This window comes from Dermacentor albipictus, unplaced genomic scaffold (assembly GCF_038994185.2).
Source record: "Dermacentor albipictus isolate Rhodes 1998 colony unplaced genomic scaffold, USDA_Dalb.pri_finalv2 scaffold_15, whole genome shotgun sequence".
NCBI lineage: Eukaryota > Metazoa > Arthropoda > Arachnida > Ixodida > Ixodidae > Dermacentor > Dermacentor albipictus.
Window position 1 is genome coordinate 13,646,473 of NW_027225569.1, and position 20,836 is coordinate 13,667,308.

Sequence of the window (20,836 nt, forward strand, 5' to 3'; positions counted from 1 at the left end):
TTTACAAGGATCTGCTCGATAGCGTCAATTAACAGTTGAATGACTTCAGGATGGCGACTTGGTCGCCTATAACAGGCGTTGTTAACAAAGGCCTGCTGCAGTGCAAGTTTTGCCAACCATTGAGACTGTGGAGGCAACATCCCGGGAGCATCGCCGCCAACCTCTAGCCACGTCATGAGTAATACCGGTTTCCATTGGGCGAACAGGAGCAAGAGCAGCGAGCAGACAGAGCAGCGCACGAGAGCAGCGGGGACGTGGGTTCACGTCTCGCGACTGGAACATTCACGCTGCTCCGAGAGCAACGCAGCGATGAGCAGGATGTCACGTCAGGAGTCACGCGACCAAACTTTTCCCGCGTTCTCATTGCCGCCTGCATTCCGTCGCGCACGCGCAGCATATTCGGTGGCGGCCGAATATGTTCGTCCCTGTGTTTAGCATGACAGTGGGTGAAGAAGCACAACGGTTGTTCATGACCATGATAAAGGAGTCACCGCTACCCGCAGCATCAGGTAAGCGTCGTCTCTCCCAGAAATAAGCTGTGAAAGATAGCAGCGACAATCTCATTTCGTGCTAACCTCAGCTGTCATCGATGCCTTGGCCACTCCTGAGAACGTTGGCGAGATCACCGACGGTAAGCGACAATAACTACTGTGCATGGGGACATATTTGAGGATTCTTTTCATTATTTCTTTTATTACTTACCATTTTTGTGGCGAATGGAGTATTTAGGATAACGGCCGGGGACGTCGCGGAGTGTGAGGCAACAACGGGCGAGAACGTAGCCGTTGATATTCGTACTATAACATTACTCGTGATAATGCCGCACCTTGTTGCTCTACTGTAATCTGCGGTTTACAGTCACTTCTGTCTGTTGATGCTTCAGATTACTGTATATGCCTGCTTTACTGTGCAGCATCTGACCCATCAAAGCAAGCCTCTTTATTTTTGCCCACAGCAAGGGCTGATGACATGCTTCGTCCGTCGTAAACATTAGACGCTTAGTAATCTGAAGAAAAAAAGACCTTATCATTTCAGGTCGCACAGAGTAGGCACCTCGGTACATTTTTTACAGTTGCAACTTTTATGTTCACTTGCAGAGAACACAGCTGCGTCGGACGTAGGCGAGAGGGGACCGCAGCCAGCGCGAGAAGTGAAAAGGGGCGGCGGAGTTGAGCTTCTAAAACGGAAAGTTGAGCTATTGGCACATCTTTGAATACAAAAACGGAGCTGCAACAGGAGTGAGACAGCCCTTGTCCTCATTCATCAAAACGCGCCTCTCTTCCTCAGTTGTCCCGTCTCAGCGCTGTTTTTGTATTTAGTGCCGAACTTGTGCTGCCTGCTTTGCTTGACGAATTCGACGTATTTAGTAAAGTATCCGCACTTATATTTCAGCTCCCGAGTGGACACAGGAGAAACCAAACTGCTGTTAGATTACTATTACAAGTACTTTCCGCAGGTGGGCCCATTCAAAAAGTTTAAAAACAAAAAGATGCTTTTTAAGCAGGTTTCACAGGATTTGGCTGAGGTTCTTGGATGTAACAAGACGCCACAGCAGTGTGCAAATCACTATAAAACAGTAATGAGGCAGAAGGAAAGGGCAAGTGACAACAACAACAAATCAGGTGCTTCACCTCATCCTGTCCCATTTGACGATGAAATGCCAAAAATCCAAAGCATTAATGACAGTCTCAAGCCAGAGATTCAAAGGTACTCTTTTGGAGTGACCCACAAGTCAACGTCATCAAGCTCTGACAGCTCAGCTGATCCACTTTCACCTGTGCCTGAAATGTCCAGTGCTCCGTCGAGCAATTCAGAAAGTGGTGAAAGTATGAAAGGGTCAACATAGGTGAGGAAAAGGGAATGCCGTGCCAATACTAGTCGTATGCAGCAGATGCATTTTTTTTGATCAAGTGAGGGCTATAAGCGCAGAGCGAATAACTCAAAGGGAAAAGAGAGAAGAAAAGTAGAAGAGGCGTGCTGAGCGGCAAGCTGAGCGCATTCAGGAACGTCGCAAGATGCACGAAGATAAACTTCAGCTCATCCGTGAGGCCTTGGGGCTCAAGCAATAAAACAGTACACTTTGGATGAACGTTTTTATGAGTGTTTATTTCGTGCAAGACAAAAACGTTTCTGTGCATGGTCATCACGAAGCATTGCTTTGAACATATGTTTAGCCCTGTGTTTGCATCACTACAGGCTTTGTGGCTACCTCCTCTTCAGTCCAATCTTGGACTTAATTTTTTCTCGTTTAACTTCTGCAAGTGTCCGTAAGAGGCTCTCTTTTCTAGATGTTCCGCTGCAGACTGCATCTGCGGTAGGGCTCTGATAATTGTTAACCTGGGAGTTCAGACGCATGTCCTCAAGTGGACTATGGAATTATTCCCCGTTGTCGATGCAGATGTTGTGAAGGACACAGGGAGAGAATAAATTTTGACATGTTGTCTACAGTCATGAGGTCTCAACGCTGTAGCTCCCTAAATCTACCCTTCAATTCCCCAAATGCATTTTCAATTAGCACACGGGTGGATGAAAGTTTGGTATTAAATGCCTTGTCAGAGGCATCCAGGCTTCCATAGTCTCGAATGGGTTCATCAAAATCTCGAGATGGGTATGCAGCGTCCCCAAGAATGTGGTATTTTCCAGCACACAGTTGAGGCAATTTCTTCGAAATGTTTGAAAGCCGAAAGATCCTAGAGTCGTGAATTTTACCATGTGCACCAGTTGTGGCATCAAGGAACCTCTTCCGGTTATCACATATCCCCTGCAGCGTCAAGGATGGGTAATGGTTCCTATTTGCGTACACTGAACGCACGTTACCAGCAGGGCACTTAACAGGAATATAGCTCCCGTCAATGCAGCCAATGGTGTCTGGAAGCCCTGAAACCTGGAAGTTCAAAAAAAAAATGTTACGAGAATCCGGATCGATAGCCGTCATTATAACACAATTCATGTCCAACACATGCATAATGTGGAGGTCGTGGCCTCGGCTCTCATCAGTAGCAAGTTATTTTTTCATCCTCCTTCCTTCCCTTTTCTTTCTCCTCCTTTTTTTCTCATTGCAGCTTCAAACACAGCTCATTTCACCCATGCTTTCCTTGGCTGATGGCTTTATATGGTTGTAACAGTCTGCTAAACACGTTTACAAATGATGATAGCCTGCATGTTGCCCAGCATGACCGATAAGCCCAATGTTCACACAGTTATATTAAAACAATGGCCCTCACTAATATGGAAGCATTGTTTACCGGATGCCAAAACCTTACTGGCATACACATGCATGCAGCAAAGCAATCACGGCATTAGGGCAATGTGTGAAGACTGCAGCTAATGCTCAGTGACAGGAGGTCAGAACATAGACATCCAAATTATAGGTAGTGTAGAGATGTGTATTTCATTTAGTTAGGTATGTTAAGTCCCCTCGTAGCAACATACAGCCATTGACATTGTTACATGTGCAGGAAGGCATGAAATGCGTCCACAGTTCGTTCATTCAGGCTTTTTATTCATACACCAGGGTGTACAGGAGGCTAAGGAAAAAGCCGTTCTAGGACGGCTTGAGGAGCCCCTGGCCCCCAACAATACATTCGTAGCAGAACACACAAGGAGATAGTGAAAAAAATTATTACAGCCTAGTGATAACAAAGAAGATCAAATTATTAGCGTGTAAGCATGCACAAGTATAACAAAAAACATTCTGAGTTACAAGTGTTTCGTGAAGGGAAAGACAGCTTTAAAGGGTAATATAGATTGCAAGTGACAGGCTGTTTTGATTAACGTCAAAGCCTATGCAGGGCGCAAATCAGAAGTAGAGAATTTTTGGTCACCTGTTCAAACGCATTAGCAAGCTTCTGCAAGTCATCTGGGAAGGTCATGATGCGGGGTGCGATGTCCAGAAGAAACGCCATGACGCGGTACATCATCCTGTGATGCGTGCTTTCCCCAACCTCAAATCGCCCTGCGACATCCCGTATGCAGGATTTATTGGCAGCATACCTGCAAAAAAATGGAATAATTTTTTAATAATGCGAAATGGTTAAACTACCATCTCATGTTACCATCAAGCATTGCAGCGAAGTATAGGAAAAATTTGCATCTGCCCAGTTGTCTGAAAAAGCTTCACATGTTTCATCAGGCACCTTTGGTACAGCCATGCGGTATTTTCCCCATGAAATACCGTTAAAAACCATAGGCAAGAGCAGAAATAAAAATATGGGAAAACTGAATTAAGTGTGATCAAACCCATTTACATTCACAGGTGGGAAGATTGAGCCCTTGAGCCCTTCGCATGCAGAGGAGCAGTGAGCTGTAAAAGCAATTTCCAGCCATCACAAGCATTTGAGAAATCGGTTGGTAAACCCTCACGCAGTGTATTAATGCATTCAATTTCATGCTTCGCGCCAAGTTAGATGTACCGTGACGCTTTTGTCATCAGATGCCTCCAATCACTCATCCTAAATCACGACTCTTCTCTCTTTATTAGTAAATAATTTCGGTATGTTATCACTTATCACCGGCAGCAAAGAACCAGACACAAGGAAGAAACACACAAACGTGAACGAGCAGCTTCATCCACGTCTGTGTGTTTCTTCCTTGTGTCTGGTTCTTCTGTAAGGCTTGTTTTAAGGGATTGATGCACCAATTAGCTCAACAATATACCTTATTAACGTTTATTTCGATATCTCACCACAACAAGGACAGCTCATGCACTTGAGGCAATTTTGGGGGCAGGCCTCCGCGATCAGTTCTTGAAGGGTAGTGCGGCGACTTTGCGAACTCAGCAGCAAGAGAATCTGCAGCCGACCGTGACAGTCGGAAATTCCTGTGAAACAAGTGAGGTACAAAGAAAAAAAACGCAGGTTGGTAATTGATTACAGGTTCTAAGTAGGATGCAACACCTCACCTCGTCGTCCGAATAAGCGGCGACCGTCTTTTCCACATACGACTCGACCTTCGGTCGCATCTCCGGCGGGGTAAAAAGCTGCTCGAACATCTGCTCATACAATGCTAAATCATCGTCGTCACCGCTGCTGTCCGAAGAGGAGCTTGTGCTCGAATCTGTGCTACAGCTGCTGTCTTCTTCAAACAGCAACAACAACTCTTCGTCAAGACGGCAGCGCTTAGCTACTGCCATTACGCTTGCTGGCACCGGCCGACTATCACCGCTACGACCACCCACCATTTTTCCACGGCTTTCCCGGCGATGAAACCAGAAGTGACGTCAAAAAAGTCATGTGACTTCCTTCGTTCTCCCTGCTACTCCGCCGCTGACGACGGAGCACCTCGGACTGCTCTCGGCTGCTCTCGGCGTCGTCAAAGCGCGCCTCCTCTCTGCCATTGAAACACGACGCTCGCACTCCTGTTCGACCAATGGTAGGCGCTGGAACTTGCGAGAGCACTTTGAGCGCAGTTTCAAGTGCTCCTGTTCACCCAATGGAAACCGATATAAGTCGACTTTGTTTCATTAACAATACCCGCATCCTCCACTCTCCGTCACTTCAGCTAGGATGCGTTCAACGAAGCAGGCTTTGTGCTGAAACCGTCACCGTTGCGCTCTAGCCTTTTCGCCGTGTTGACTGAAGGAGTTCGACGAAACAGGCTTTGTGGGCAACAGCACAACGCCGACCTGATCTGCTACAGGTGGGGGAGTTGACGCGGGAACGCCGATGCAGGCTCGTTCCCACGCACCGACCAAGACGCAAGACAACGCGCTACCCGGAACGGCTCCGAGTTCTACGAAGCCCCTCTGACGTCGGCTCCGGATCATCGCACCTGTGTGTGCACGTGTGTGCGTGTGTGTGTGTAACCCTTCCCCAGAGAGAGGCGGCCTGTTTAAAATGACTAAACGAACGTTCGCGTCACCTTGTATCGGGAGAGGATCGAGTGTTTAAAAGCCGCTGTTGTGTGGCTGCTCAGGACACTCTCTCTCAAGTAGTCATGTTAGACTGATGTACCTTCTCAAGCATTCATGTTAGACTGATATAAATAGTGTAAATAAACCCATATTCCTCGTTCTCGGTGAGAAGCAGTCCTTCCCTTCATCAATGTCCTCAGCGTGGATAAGTTGGACGACGGCATGGGCCAGCTACCTTCTAATTCATGCCCGACTCCAATCTTGACAACGTATCACGAGCGATGGAATTGCAAAATGCAAAACATATGACCAAGTTGAGCAGAAACCCAGACTATTTCTAAGGGAGAGTCGATAGAGGTAAGAGATGCATGGAAGCCTTTGTTAATGGCAATGAGCACTCCTGCTCCTCGTCGAGAATCATCCCTATCTTTCCTAAATAAAACGACCGATGATAGAACTGCGATATCATGACCGGCAACGTCTTCGGTTAGCCACGTTTCCGTACCCACGATGATATCAGCTGAGCAGGTATGTGCAATAGGTTTAAGTGCGTCCACTTTGTTATGTGTACTGCGGAAGTTTGCCAATACCGAGGAGATTGGTTTCGTTTTGTTACGGTTGGCTTTTTTTGCCGTAGACGGTCAATCCTCGGGCGGCAAGTGCCTGGAGGAAGGTTTTTCACGCTATCTGTTGCCGAATCATACAGGTAAACACCACTTTTTATGCGAAGCCCATCAATTCTTACAGAATAACGCTCGTTTTTTCTGATATTCACTTTGGCGAAGTCGCGCAGCTTTTTCCGTGCATGTAGAACTTTCGGGGAGAAGTCTTCGTGTAGCCAAACTTTTGGTTCCATGATATTTTTGATTTTATGTGCATTTTGAGATGCTTCGAGTTTAGATTGAAAGTTCTATCTATCTATCTATCTATCTATCTATCTATCTATCTATCTATCTATCTATCTATCTATCTATCTATCTATCTATCTATCTATCTATCTATCTATCTATCTATCTATCTATCTATCTATCTATCTATGTATCTATCTATCTATCCTTCCTTCCTTCCTTCCTTCCTTCCATCCATCCATCCATCCATCCATCCATCCATCCATCCATCCATCCATCCATCCATCCATCCATCCATCCATCCATCCATCCATCCATCCATCCATCCATCCATGTTGTAGTCACTTGTTTTCCCGCCTACCTGTTTCACTGGGTTGTCAGTGGTCAAAAGGGCAGTGCATCTGGCTGTTGTCCTGCGGTAATAGGGTTCAAAACCAACCATCGATTCGACTGGAGTCACTGAGTGCGGGGCAGCGAGTACATCAGTGCTACCCGTCAACGAAGCTCTTTCATGGCGACATGGGCCGCAGATGATGCAGGACTGGGCAGTTGGCTGTGTTGGAAGAAACTCTTCGACACCGTCTTCGAGCACTCGGTCTGTGCCACTCGGTTTGTGCTGGTCTTCAATGAACCTAATTAATACTGGTGTTTGTCTTCAATGAACATCTGCGATGCCAACTCGAGTAACTGGGTATGTGTAAATCGGTATGAGGCCTTAATCATCCATCGGATGCTTAGTGGAACAAACGCGCATCACAGGAGTTCCACAAGGAGAGCAACCCTATGTTTTAGCGGGCGGTGCCATAAAGGTACTGGATATGGGCCGCTTTTCAATGAACGCCTCTCATGCCGAGGCTTTAGTGAGCTGCGCGATTAATGCACGGTGTATGTACCTTTCTTCAGTGAACCTCTCGCCAACTTAAGTAACTGAGTCCGTGCCACTAAGTGCGCGGCAAGCAAAGGAGTAGTTGCCAGCATTCGCAGGCACCGGCGCGGCACGCTTCTCGTCTCGGAGCCCACGCGTGGGCTTCTCGGCAGTGCAATTAGACAGCGCAGCGTGTGCAGAAAGAATAGGTGGCCTCTATGCGTGCATTTGAAAAAGTTGATGTTGACAAAACCACTGCAAAACCAGTTTTCGTGACATGCTCCGCCATTTTCTAACTGGCTTTAGATGGCCGCCGTAAAGCCCCTCTATCCACGCATCACCGCCGCTTTTTCTGGCCGATCAAGGTGTGTATGGAAGGATTTTAGGCCGCTGTATGCGTGCGTGGTGAGAAGCTGTCATACGCCATGACGGCTTTGCTGTGACTGCAGAAAAATGACTGGTTGCTGGGCCCTGCAGTGCTATAATCATTCGCAGAATAGCCGGTGGATGTTGTCATTTCCAAGAGACAAAGAATGGCTGCCTATGGAACGTGAATATTAAATTAGCAATGAGCTGCCGCGAACGCTTTGTGCTTCCACAACCCTTTTCATTTCCAGCTACAATGTGCTGGCCCACAAGGCATGAGCCTATCAGGAGGCCTGTACTGTGGCATTAGCTCCTTTGCGAAACATAAATGTTTTCACTCACACTTTCTGTCTCTACATATTAAGAAAACAATACACTTAAAAGTTCTTTATTGCAAGCGTTTTAGTCTCCTAACAATTATTATAATTTTGAGAATAAGTTGTGGTTTGTCATCTTGTCCTACGAGATTCCAATTTCGCCGGCACGTCGTCAACAGTGTACACTACTTACACCAATGTCACAGCTAGAAATTATTAGTTAACACTTGTCAGCATGGTATACCATAACAGTACCCAACCGCTCTTCTATGCTGCATTTGATTACAGCGTGGAACAGTCGGACACAGTGGCACAACATGGCGGAGCGTGTCCGGAAAGAAGCACGAGATGATAGGCTCATTGCCGCATTGCGCTTTTTACAGCAAGGTTGGATTTGTCTACGCTTCCACACATTTTTCAATGTCCGTGCCTCAAAACTCCCGCACTCTCTATGAAGAGGCAAAGCAAAACAAACCAGTAAGGCATGTGCTGACACCTGTCGTAGCAAGATCAAGGCTAAAGAAATCACCAAATACATAGTTTAATAGAATAATTAGTAGAGGAAACACTGGCGCTAGTGGTTCAATGGCGCTAGTGGTTCATCCAGCATTTAAATTATGGGAAGTACATTGATTTGCCTCAACTTCGTCCTGCTGCATTCAAACAGCTCTACGAATTTGTAAATTCGTCATATTCTACAAGGTACAGTGTAATAAATAATTAAATAAGCAGTATTAAATATCATCAACCAACAGCATTCGAACACAGTTCAAGTACATAATCCTGTAATTGAAACCTTCACGCCACAGGCACTTTTTTTTCTTGATTACCGACATGGCAACATGCAAATCAAGACATGTTAACAATACATTACAGTCACGATAAAAATATCTGCCATTAGATGGCTGACGCGGGGGCTAATGCGCTTGTAGGAAGCTCATGCACCACAGTGAACCATGCTGGTTTTGTGTTTGCAAATGATCGATTTCCTTAATATAAAAAATGTTTTCGATGAAGCGTTCTCTGACAGGCTGTGCGCATATATTTCAGCATGTCTCACGGCCATTCTAGTTTTCCATAAACTATGCAAGGATAACAGGATGAACATTTCATGCGGTACAGTGTCTTGATTTAGAGTCGGGGAGAAACGAATTCCGTAGAGCGTAGTAGGTAAGTCTTTCTCTAGGATTCTCTGTAAGGTATCCCAATGGAATACGCCATCCCAGCAGTCAAGAAATCTGTGTTCGACTGTTTCGGGTTTTCGGCATAGTAAGCGCTTGACTCTCCAAGGCACAAAAAGTCCTTGTTCCTGTAGCCGTGGTTTGACAAGTAAGGTATTTTATTTTTGACTGTGACGACCATGTGTGCTGGAAATATAACCCAAGATCCTAAAAGAAATTGTTGCCCTACGATACGGCTCATTCGAAAACGGTAAAGTGGGCAATAGCCACCCAGTGTATCATATCAGCCTCAAGAAAGTCCTGCACACACAAAATACAGGAAAGCTTTGACAGGCAGATTGTAAGGTTGGAAGAAGCAGGTTTCCCGCAATCATTCATTTCAGCAGTAGTGGAGGCAGTGCTTAAGAAGATAAAGACGGAAGGCGATATTACTGAAGGCACAAGGGAGCGCAAAAATCAGAAACGTAAAGTTGTGCCTTATGTTCACAAGAGTTCCCACAACTTAAAAAAGGTGGTGAAACGGTATGGAGTTGAGATGGCGTTCTCGGCTCCCGGCAAACTCGCTGGGCTCTGCTCGCGCATAGGAAGAAGTATGAATGAATAGAATTTATTGATAGGAAAGACACAGAGGTCTACCTGAGCTAGTGCGCTCTAGTCTGCTACTAATTAATTAATTAGTATTTATGGCGCAAGGGCAACAACGGCCAAAGAGCGCCAGCAACGATGTTTAGTAGTGCAGTAGAATGTTATAAACCTGTCAGCGGGTATAGTGAGTTGCAATGCCTGTGATGTACTAGTCTGCTACTCTGTACTGGGGAAGAGGTAAGGGGAGTGAAAGTATTGGGATGGATGATGATGATAAGAGAAGTGGTGAGTGCTTATGTACATGAGACAGTTGCCTCGCTAGAGCCGCTCATCGAGCTTGGTGTCCTGCAGGAACTTCAACAATACTTTTGTTGCACGCATTGAACTTGCAGTGTCAGGCCATGGGCCGAGGATAGCTTCCTCCGACAGTAGTTGTCTGCCAACGCTGGCTAGGAAACTGTCTAACGTCCTTCGCTCCAGCATATATGCTGGGCAGTCGCACAGTACGTGTTGCAGTGTTTCGGGCATCTGGCAGTGTACACAATCAGGGCTGTTCAATTGGCCGATGAGGTGTGCGTAGCGGCGTGTGAAAGCAACGCCGAGCCGAATCCTGTGTAGCAATGATGTTTTGCTCCGTGTAAGCTTCGGGGGCAAACAGAATTTACCCTCTGGGTCAATCATGTGTAGACGTCTGTGAATGTTATCAGAGTGGGCTCTGTAAGCCTTTGTAAGGTCCTGCATGAGTGCCTTGATCATTGAGTTGGTGTTAGGTCGCGAGTAGGCAATCCGTACTTCATCAGAGGAAGAGGAGGCCGATCTTGCCTCGCTGTCAGCGAGTTCATTACCAAAAACACCACAATGGCTAGGCACCCATTGAAAGGTGATCACGTGGCCACTTAACTCGGCACTGTGATAAAGTTCGACGATTTCCAGCACGAGCAGATAGTATGGTCCGTTGTTTAAAAAGTATTTTAGCGCCTGTAGCGCTGATTTGGCATCGCACAATATTGTCCATTTATGGGGTGTCTGCGTTCTCATAAAACGGACAGCCTCCCGTATTCCCGCAAGTTCCGCAGCCGTAGATGTAGATTTGTGGTTTAATCGAAATCGTTGAGTAATTCCAAGTTGTGGGACGACAAATGCGGCCGTTGTGGCAGATGGTGTGACCGAACCATCGGTGTATACTTGTACAGTCCCACTATATAAAGTAAATATATGGGACAGGGTGAGCTGCTTCAAGCCAATGGAGGAAACGTGAGATTTCTTCATAATTCCGGGTATCCGAAGCCTCACTAGTGGTCTTGGCAATGTCCATGGAGGTGTCGCGGGGATGTCGGTTGCCTGGAATCTTGCAGGTACAATGCTTGCGTGACATGCAATAGCTTTAGAGAAAGCACAGTCAAAGTTGATGCTTGGAAGCGTTGACAGTGGATGGTGTGAGTGTCTGGCTAGCAGGCGAAGATAGGTTCGCACAGGTTCACAAGGCCTGTATATGTCGATAGGACAAGCCCGTGCTTGCGCTATTGTGCCCTTAGTTGACGTGCAGCGTGGCAAGCCAAGACATATCCGTAGTGCTTGAGCCTGAAGGCTCTCCAGCGTGCGTATACAAGATGACCCCATGTTAGATAACACAGGCATGCTGTAGCGTATGTAGCCCACAAAAAGTACCTGGTACACTTGGAGCAAACTTCGCTCAGAGGGGCCCCATCTCAGTCCTGATATTACACGAAGAACGTGTATCAAGTTGGTCAGTTTAGCCCTAAGCGCAGTGACATGTTTGGTCCAAGAAAGACTGCGGTCTATTATCACGCCAAGAAATCTGTGGTAGGTGACTAAAGGGAGCGCCGTTCCTTCGACAACGATTGGATAATTTGACATCGATTTGCGCGTAAATGCCATGACTGCACACTTAGTAGCTGAGAGTTGCAGGCCTCTACAGCGCAAGTACTTCGCCATTATGCTAACTGCATGTTGAAGCCTTGCACGTAGTTGTGGACGTGTGACCCCAGATGACCAAATACAGATATCACCCGCGTACGTACTGATACGCGCTGTTTCGGGTATCTCGTCTGCAAGGCCCACCAGTATCATATTGAACAATACTGGGCTTAGGACACCACCCTGCGGAACACCCCTGCGAACTTCATGTCAAGTAAAAATAACTTCCAAGAGTGCGGAACAAAGCACTCCATTTCCCACGTAGATTGGAGTGTTGGAGTAGTATATCAGATACCTCTATCATGCGGCAAAGTTTACATAGGTCAAACAGGAAGGTGTGTGAATGTGCGCTTGCGTGAGCATAAATTGTCTATTAAAAATAAAACGAATGGGCACCTGCCTGTCCATTGCCTGGCGTGCAGGTGCAAGCCGATCATGAAGGAAGTAAAGATTTTGTGCCGCTGCCGAGATAGCCGAGCCAGAGAGCTACTCGAGGCGTACCATATTAGAAAGAAGGGACAAGAATGTGTCAGTGACACCTCAGTTTATTTACATAACAGTGAGATGAGGTTTATTGACGAGCGTAGGTAGGTCGCGTTTCGCTTATTCAAGGTTTTACTTTTCTTTTACCTTGCCTTTTTTTCGCGCACGCGCAGTGGTGTATGTCGGGTGTGTACTTATATGTGTACGTTGTGGAATAAACTTTAGTTGCAAGTCTGCGCCCGTCCTTGTCCCTTGCTGTCTTTGTGGTTCGTTTGTTCGAGCAGGTAAACAATGTTGGCTATTGGTGAGGAGCTGGAAAAAGGAGGACTTTACCAACGGGCGTACTGGTACTCGCTTTAGACCTTTTATAAGGTTCTTTTCAGGAACAACGCAGAACATCAAGCGATACAATGGTACCGCCAACATTGCGCCTATGAGTTCCTTATATAAACGCTTTCGTGGTACCCGACTTAAGTATTCCATGCAAAACCGAACCTTAAACAGCTGTAAAACCCAGACTACTACTCTTAGGAAACCACGCACTCTGCCTTGACTGCACCTACGAGACGATACAATGAATTCGGGTATACCGTCGCTCGGCCTTATTTGAAGCATAGTTAACAAGAAGGGGTGCTTTTGTTCCCGTATGTAAACGAACCTAGATATAATCTGCCTCATGAACAAATGTGCAAGACCTAGTCCTGCACTTTTAACAGAACGAAAGAGGTTAGTGGGACAGGCGCGTTCCCAGTTTGAACCCCGTACAAACACTGCGAGTACTCTGTGCAAACGTTGTATGTTGGCCCTTGACACGCCCGAATCTTGAAGTGCGTAAGAAACCTTGGCAACGGCAAACAGGTTGCACGCCGGCGCGTGAGCAAACATTGAAAGATTGTGCCCCCCCACCCCACATAAGTGTACACTCCCGAACCCCTTCGGCTTCAGCATTACAGTATTCCACTGCGTCACGGTAGTGTTCTTCAGGCAGCGCCCAGAGATATCTTGCCGGCGTGACGGATATTTGCAAACGTACTCGGAGAGTCTTCCTAGTTGCCGATCTATACCCCTTGACATTTATCAAAGTTCATAGCACTGCCTGTCATTCTGCAGTGCACTGTTAGCAAAAGTTCGCCGACATTGGGGTTTTTGCGGCTCATGAGCTTTGAAGATTACCTTGCAGCAGAAAATTACTCTTGCAGGAGTAAATTGGTAAGGCTTCGCCTCCACCATCGATGTTGCGAGCTGGGGCCCCGTCTCTCGGTCTGGCGTGACGTCACACGGTCACGTGACGCGCAGCTGTGTAAGGAGGCGCCACGACCACTGATGGGCCGAAAGTGCGAGCAGTATTGCTTTCGCAATAAAAGTTATGAGGCTCAAATGCACACATTGTAGCTTTCGCCAGCTACCCGCGCCGAGATCGGTCCCCACCGAAGCTTAGGCCTAGCGTATCCGCCGAGTCCGTCTTCATGTTACCGGCGCGTCTAGGCTCAGGAATCAAGACGTCTGAGAAGGATAAATCACTCGATATTTCAGCTTTCACATCGGTGTTCTTAAACAAAAATTTTTTTCATGTCTACAGTGCCAGCACAAGAAACGATGGCCGCCGATGTGACGCGTCATAAACACAGGTATATTTGCTATCGCCGAAGGCTCCAAGCACTAGCCTGCGCTTCTCTGACGAAGATATAGGACTAGACAGACGTGTTGACTGAAAGGCATCACTGAACTAAGAAAACGTTGCATATCCATCGCGTAAAGAACAAGAAACGGCTATCGAAATCGGCAGTAACAACCCATACAGCGTCCCGGGTCAGCGGTTAATTTAGGAATTTTTTCGAAGTTAAAATACCAATCGCAGGTGAAAATCGGTGTTGTGGCACTTCCGAGCATGCTACTGAATACGGGCAGCAAATTTTTCTTTGTAGTACAGGCGTGAGTTTTAGTTGCTGGGCGATAGCGCTTCTACCATGTCTGCGCGAGACTTGGCTCTACGAAACTAAAGCTACTTCTAGATTTTGATAAGGCAAATTATCCGTTGAAATGCGTGCACTGGCTCCACTGGAAACAGCGCATCGGCCCTTGGCCGAAGATCACACCCACCGTCATCTGCCGATTCCGGTAATTATAAAGTCCCTTTTCCTCGTCTACCGACTGGCAACACCGTTCTCAATTCAGTTTTTGCATGCCGACCTGGCAGGGCGGCCGTATCGAGCCCCGGACTTTCGCGATGCTCTCCTTTCAGTGCTAAATGCAACTGACATACTTGGCGCTCGACAATACCAGATGAGCCATTTGTGGCTGGTGACATGTGTTAATAGCATCGCGAAACAGAAACTTGTCGCCAAAGGCGAGTTGTTGGTGAAAGGCCTCAAGTGCCTTGTCATTGACCCGGAATGCAAGAATATCAAGATGAAGCTTCTTTGGCTTCCCCCACACCTCGAACAGAGACGGATTGTTGAAGCGCTAGAGCCATATGGCACAGTGCAGTCCACCACGAGAGAAATGTGGCGGTGTGACGGCATGGAGGGCTGGCAAATGATTAACCGAGACGTAGCGTTCACTTGAAAGATGGTGTTTCTGCCAGTAATCTATATACGGCCACCAGTGCCAGCATATACGGCCACCAGTGCCTTATCTTGCTACCTGGCCAACCACCACTTTGCCTCCGGTGCAACAGAGTTGGGCATATCCGGCGGCAATGTCGAACACCACGCTGCAGTAACTGTCACCGCTACGGTCACCCTGCAGATGCATGCGTGGGCACCTACGCTGACAAGCTTCGTGGAAATAGACCAGCTAAGGATGATACCATCACCGATCATCTCATGAATATGAACGAAGTTGTGGATGCAACTGGAGAAACACTCCCTGAGACTCATCGACAAGAACAGATTAAACCGTCATCGGCTGACATTAGCCTCAGCCAGAAGCCTGCGAACGAGGATGAGACTAAGGCGTCTGACGACGAACCATCTGTGTCATGGGCATAATCGCCACCAGTTGAAGATTGCCCACCGTCAGTGGAATCTGCATCGATGTGCGAGGCCGCTAAGGAGCGTCCAGCGCCATCTGACAATTCATCGCCCTCGGGAAAAGAGGCTCGCGTTTCCAAGGTGTCAAAGTTGAAAAAACCGCTCCGGGGAACGCCTACTCCTGCAGATGTCCCTTGTGTTAACGTGCACCAGAAGGTCCATAGTACATCGCCTCATCAAGCAGGGAGTGGTGCACCTCTGGAGCAGTGTTTAGACGCTGCACCTACATATGTAATCATGGCAGGCGCTCTTCCCTTCCATTTTGGTACTTTAAATGTCCGTGGCTTACGAAGTAAGCGACGGCAAGTACAGCTTCTTCATCTGTTACGCAATAGAAAATTAGATATTGCTGCTATCCAAGAAATAAAGATTGAATCCGACGAAAACAAAGAAGTAGCTCTATCTCCATTCCTATCTGACTATAATGTTTGTGTCAGCCATGCAGTCGGCGTTTCCGCAGGCTGTATGTTATTTGTTAGAAAACATTTACCATGTGATTTGCTACATTTGTTTACAGATAGGGAAGGGCGCCTAATCTGTTGCGATATGAATATCAGTGGTATGAGCTTTAGATTTGTGTTGTTTATGCTCCGAACAAGTTACGTGAACGTGAGTGCTTCTTCTTATCTCTAGAACATCATTTCTGTACTGATCGTGCATTGGTCCTCTTTGGAGACTTTAATTGTGTATGTAACGCGCAAGATCGTACGTCACTGAAGCTGAGACATGATCCAAGTAGTGATGCATTGCAACGCCTGATGTGTGATTATCAGGTTGTGGACATTGGGGAAAATGAAAAGGCAGGATGTCGATTTACGCACTTCCAGGGCACCTCGCATGCAAGGCTTGATCGAATTTACGTTTCACTTAGCGCACTACCTCTTATTTATGGTTACACTGTGCACCCTATATTCTTTAGTGACCATTGCTTAGTCTCAGCATCGTTTGGCAGCTGTCGGTATCAAAGTCGGCGTATGTGCTGGGAGCTGTGGAAGTTTAATAACCAATTACTTTCGCGTGAGTGTTTCTTAAATCGTGTTACTGAGCTTATAGCTCATGCGTCATGCCGCAAAGACTTGCCACTCTTTGCTGTGTGGGAATTATTCAAAAAGGATGTTAAAATTATAGCTATCGAGGAAACATCAATATTGGCCTTTGAAAAAAAATAATTACAAAGCATTGTATAAACTTCTGAGTGAATTGCATTAGCTTCAATGCCTACATCCGGGTCAATATATTGATGATATTTATAAGGTCAAGGCACAGTTACAAACTTTGAACGCAGAAAAATACAGAGGTGCACTAGTACGTGCGCGAGAGCAGCGTTTCATGGAAGAACAGCCTTGCAGTAGGGCCCTTGGTGATGAACGCCGACACACGCTGTCGAAAAAAATACTAGATATAGAGTCTGGTGGAATCATTGTTAATGAGCCTACTCAAATATGTAAAGCGTTTTTCGAGCATTATCAAAAACTTTTTCGAGATCATAAGCCATTGAATACAGATGCTGCCAAAAAATTGTATCGTTGCTGCCCCAGTTAAATCAGGATGATTACAATTATACAAATGAAAACATTGATATTAATGAGGTAACTGCATGCATCTATTCGTTAGCGATGGGCAAGACGCCCGGCCCCGATGGCCTTACTGCCGTATTTTATCAGTGTCTTCGTTCCCTCGTATCACCATTATTACTTCAGGTGTACCATGAGGCCTTAGAAGTAGGGTACCTAACCGCCACAATGTACGAAGGACACACCGTCCTCATAGCCAAAGCGATGATGAGACTAAATTGCAAAAAGTTTACGGATATCGGCCTATCTCCTTATACAATGTTGATTATAACATTTTTGTTAAGGTATTAGCTAACCGTTTGCAAGTTGTAATAAGATCTGTGGTCGGTGTTCATCAAACATGTGTCATCAAGGGCCGGTCAATTCAGGCGAACATTCATGTTGTGAGATCGGTGCTAGAGTGTGTAGCTGAGGGGTTTGGACAGGTGGCAATGGTACAGCTAGATCTGGCTAAGGCGTTCGACAGAATAAATCACTCATTCCTGTTTACTGTACTAGAGCATATAAATATCGGGCCCCTGCTCCTTAGAGGTGTCAGGATATGTTATGCTAATGGTTCAACGAGGCTGATAGTGAATGGCTCTCTCTCCGATTCGATTAGGATTGCATCATCAGTACGACAAGGATGCCCTTTGTCACCGCTCCTGTTCTGCTTGTATTTAGAACCACTTTGTATGGGCATTGTTAAAGAGCAAAATTTTCAAGGGTTTAAATTACTGACTAATTAGGTTCGGGTTCTTGCGTATGCAGACGACGTGGTCTTTTTTTGTACAAATAAAAAGAGTGTGAAAACTGCTCTTGCAATTACAGAAGAATAGTGTGCGGCTTCTGGTGCAAGCGTTAAGTTTGAAAAAAGTTTAGGTTTTTCGTTTGGATTATGGCCCATAATGCCATCACATTACGCAGGCATTCAAAGGAAAGAAGATCTGTGTTATTTAGGTGTGCCTCTCTCATAGTATAGAAATAGCAGCGCTCATTGGTCGGGAGAAGTTGGCAAAATTCAACGTAAAGTGAATTCATGGCGAGGGCGGAATTGGTCAATATTCTTTCGTGCTGAAGTGTGTAACGTTTTCTTAGCTTCCCGTATTATGTATGTGCTGCAAGTACTGCACTGCTCACGACTTTGCCTTCAGGCACTGCATCGCGTATTTGCAACATTTATTTGGAGTTCCAGTTGTGAATCGATGCGGTGCGGCAATCTGTTCCTCCCTCTTGAGAGTGGTGGTCTAAAATTACTCCACCTCTTCATCAGGCAAATTGTTTCACGCCTGTTTTTTCTTTCGAGACAATGACCATCCATTTTTGCGTGAAATGTTGCAACTCCGTTTAGTTCATTATATTCCTAATATAGTAGTGTCAATATAGAAGATGTCCCACAGGCTCCTTGGGGCTTTCGTAAGGTGGTTGTTGACACATTTCTTTTCTTGAAAGTTAGATTCAGCCTGGAGTACGTGTTCACTGCGAGTCTAAAAGCAATTTCTGTTGCACTGGTGGACTCTATTTTCCCAGATCCTTTGTATCGTGCACCTTATTTAAGCCGACCTTATCAGGTAGTACTCAAGTGCGTCCGAAAAATGTGCGTACCTCCTGGATTAAAAATATTTGTCTTTAAATTACATTCGGAAACACCCCCTGTTAAAGCTTGGTTGCATTCGAGGGGTTGTTTTGTGCCGTGGTCAACAAACTGTCGGCTCTGTCCACGTGCCGAAACCATAGATCACTGCTTCATAGACTATAGGGACGCTGTATTCTTTTGGGACATTCTCCAACGGACGTTTAAAAAGGACAATGACATGACTCCATATACAATCAGGTTTCTACCGTTTAAGGTTACGGGTGGTTCTCCCTATGACATGTTCATAGTACTTGGTTTACATAGCCTATGGAGACGTAGTCTGTGTGACCGCCATGCTGAAAGCCCGCGATCTACAAAGTCCTTCTTTCGCGAAAGTGCTGCTTATGTAAGAAGTGTCTACGCTGCGCAGGAACCTCCGCCAGACTGGATGCACTTGTTGGATGCATGTGTGTGTTTGCCTGAGTTTTGTGTAGTTGTGTCCACTTTGTAATACACCTTCAGTTTTCTTTTCCATGTAATAAAGGAAAAAAAGGCTGGCGTGGCGTAGTGGTTGAGGGTCGGGTTTGGGATCTGCAGGTCGGACGTTCGAATCCTGGTCAGAGCGGTTATGTTTTTACGTTTTTTTTCTGTTTCTTTTGTTCGACTAAAACGTTCATTGTTGCTTTCTGTATTTCAAAAAATACATATACGGTGTCCAGGCGCCGCATATTTACAGCGCTAGAGCTGTTTTTCGCACGAGTAGTCAGCGCCTCCCAGTACGCTGCGCCTGCCCAGCATCCAGCGCGCGGCGCTGGGCCCATAATCAGGCGCGCTGGGAACCAGTGGCACTGGCTTTCGCGATAGGGATATATATAATATATATATACCGCCATCGGCCGGCAGTCTACAAACGGCGAGTTATCGCGTCTGCTGCTCCGGCCGGAAGCAAACATGTCGGTCAGAGTTCATTGCCAAGCACAAGTCCACCTTTACATGCTTCTACGAGCGAGTAAACGGCTGTCTCTTGTCCACTTTGAAGCTATAAATGGAATCGTCACCGCCCACTGTAGCACAAAAGAAACACAACGTTGGTTAGTTGTATCGCGACAGTCAATGGAAAGCCTCACGCTATAGAAATAGATGCGATCATTTCGAGCGTTAGTTCGTATTTCGAGTAGTGTAATACGGGTGTCACACCGCGCGCACTCTCCAGGGCGATCAAACCCGATCAGGATCGAATTTCTCGGTCGCGCGTGCCCCCCTATTGTGTCTAATAGAAGACGCAAAGAGGAAATATGGTTTCACTAATTCACGATGACGGCGCGTATTCTCGTAAACACGACAGCTAGCGCCGTAGGAAGCCTGTGTGCAAGCGGGGATCATGACTTTGTGCTCAGTAGTAGTCAAAGAAGCCCGTAGGCCATCCACCATTGCAAGCAGACGGAGCTGCACGGATGGCGCGCTGATCGCCTGTGTTGGCCAACAAAAAGCCTGCTCATGGTTCGACGTAAGTCCCTGTATATGCTTTATAAATAAGGAAGCCTACCTAGGCAGTGTAAACCGACCAATTAGGGCCTAAATGGTTGCGCTCCTCCCAACTACAGCTTCCTTTGAGTGATAACGTTTGATCTCGAAGGCCGTGCTTTTTCAAATTGCATGTGCATTAAGTGGTTGCGAATCTTGAAGGCAACATCCGCTTCGTTTTTTTATGTATACATTTCCTTAAACTTCGTATCACAAAGTACAAAGTGCATATTTTTACAATGTACACACGTTTGGACCCCCAAAAATTGTTGAAGGGCCTTTACCGATTGTTATTAGGAAAAACACGTAATTTTCTCATTTGCAATATATTTTTCAAAAACCGCAGACTGGCGCTACAGCAGTATTTGTTTGGCTGACACACCACGTTGGTCTTACTGAATGCTCCTTGCAGTAAGACGGTAGTGGAATTTTACTTCGAAGTGCCTCGACAAAATGTGCTCCTTGTGTGCATTAACCATCACAAACCCTATGAACTCGTGTAACGCCATTAGTTCGTCGTGTGTTCCGTGCGATCCACCAGTGTCGACAGTGAGTGTCCTACTACAGCGCCCGTCCGAGCTGCCTTTGTTCTGCCGAGCTACCTGCCCGCGCTCTTGCGAAAAGTCTGGTACTGGGGCTTCGAATCGTAGTGTACGTAAGACTGTTGGAGGTTGTGCTTTTGTGGAGCTGGAGTTCATCGGAAGTTCTACAGTGCTT

The 20,836-nt window shown here is 46.4% G+C and overlaps 2 pseudogenes; one reads left to right on the top strand and one right to left on the bottom strand.

Annotated features, from left to right (window-relative positions):
- Positions 1-2,376: 2,376 nt before the first annotated feature.
- Positions 2,377-5,131, bottom strand: LOC135916386 (uncharacterized; annotated as a pseudogene).
- Positions 5,132-6,361: 1,230 nt separating this feature from the next.
- Positions 6,362-19,076, top strand: LOC135916387 (uncharacterized; annotated as a pseudogene).
- The last annotated feature ends 1,760 nt before the right edge of the window (positions 19,077-20,836 follow it).